The sequence below is a fragment of the Podarcis raffonei genome, chromosome 11 (assembly GCF_027172205.1).
Source record: "Podarcis raffonei isolate rPodRaf1 chromosome 11, rPodRaf1.pri, whole genome shotgun sequence".
NCBI lineage: Eukaryota > Metazoa > Chordata > Lepidosauria > Squamata > Lacertidae > Podarcis > Podarcis raffonei.
This window is the reverse complement of record NC_070612.1, coordinates 57,147,266-57,148,893: the sequence shown is the minus strand read 5'-3', so window position 1 is coordinate 57,148,893 and position 1,628 is coordinate 57,147,266.

The following is a 1,628-nucleotide window of genomic DNA, read 5'->3' as shown; positions in this document are numbered from 1 at the left end:
TCAGAAGGTCGGCGGTTCGAATCCCCGCAACAGGGTGAGCTCCCGTTGCTCAGTCCCTGCTCCTGCCAACCTAGCAGTTTGAAAGCACATCAAAGTGCAAGTAGATAAATAGGTACCGCTCTGGCGGGAAGGTAAACGGCGTTTCTGTGTGCTGCTCTGGTTCGCTGGAAGCGGCTTAGTCATGCTGGCCACATGACCCGGAAGCTGTACGCCGGCTCCCTCGGTCAATAAAGCGAGATGAGCGCTGCAACCCCAGAGTTGGCCACGACTAATGTTCAGGGGTCCCTTTACCCTTTACCTTACAAATAATGATTGCGGCTTTGCGTGTCTGCAAGGTTTTTGATGCCCAGTGCACTTCTGAATACTGCTGCTACTATAAAAAGCAGCTGGATTGCTCACAAATATTACTGTGTCCTGTTTGTGACTAAGGCTCATGGAGGAGCCATTGACCAAAGAAGGGAGAGTGGTTGTGGTTGCAGAGAATGTGCGCAGAGCCGGACAGACAGAGGACAAAGCCCAGGTCAAGAGGTAACTTAAAAAGATAATCAGAAATGTTTTCCTTTCCTCCTTAAGGCCACAAGTTCCATCCTGACTGGTGATGAGAGCCACATATTATGTATCTGAGTCAGGCATCAGGAGGATAGGTGTTTAATAGCAGTCCTGCTATTCAACCCACTTCCCCAGGGACTAACATTATGTTTGAGGCCACCCTGGCTTTATTGACCTTGAAACCACTCCAGGGCCAGAAACGGACCGGGTAGTCACAACAAGAATAAATCTTCTTTCCTTTGTGTGTCTCTGTGTGCACGTGAGCACACAATGTGTATTCTCAGATGTCATCTTTTAGGATAATCCCCCTAAGGTGGCGCCTCGAAAAATGGGGCATGTTCATCAATGCTTACACTCCAGGGTGGTCAAACTATAATTGAAAGTTTCACCAGCTTCACTGCTGATGGCCAGGAACAGAAAAGTTCCCATAATTACAAGAGGCTGTTCCTCTAATCCAAGGTTAATAAATGTTAGATAAAAGATAAATAAACTTCCCACAAGCATTTCCTGGAGCCATGGATGCTGTATGCTTTCATCTTCTTTAACTACCCTTCTTTTGACGGCAGAGCAAAATGAGGATGATTGGGGGGGTGGGATGGGAGGGGGAGAAACTTGACATCTCATTTCAATTTTGGGTTTACGAATCATCAAATGCCTTTGAAATGTCTTTTCAAACAAATGAAGGCATTTTATTTACATTTTGCCTCAAGTAACCAAGTAATTTATGCCTCTCGGTTCACAGTCTATCTTGTATTGATTTCCCTGGGTTTTATAATTCACTTTATCTTTGTAGAAGAAGAAGAAAACAGAAGCCTTGCAGAAACGTAAGCTGTTTTTCTTTTCTATAAAATTCATACAGTAAGTGACATTTGCTTTCTCTTTTTTTGCTGGGTATTGCAATATAGTAACTTTAGCATGGTTTATATGAGATGCCCTATAGGCCTCCTGTGACGAATCAACGCATGGAAATGGCCATACTTCATTCATCCTGGACCATTTATTATTCATGGTATACAAGGGAGGAAAGCTCATATTTTGTTTGATGACCTCATTCATTTTGATATTCATTTGTTTGCTTT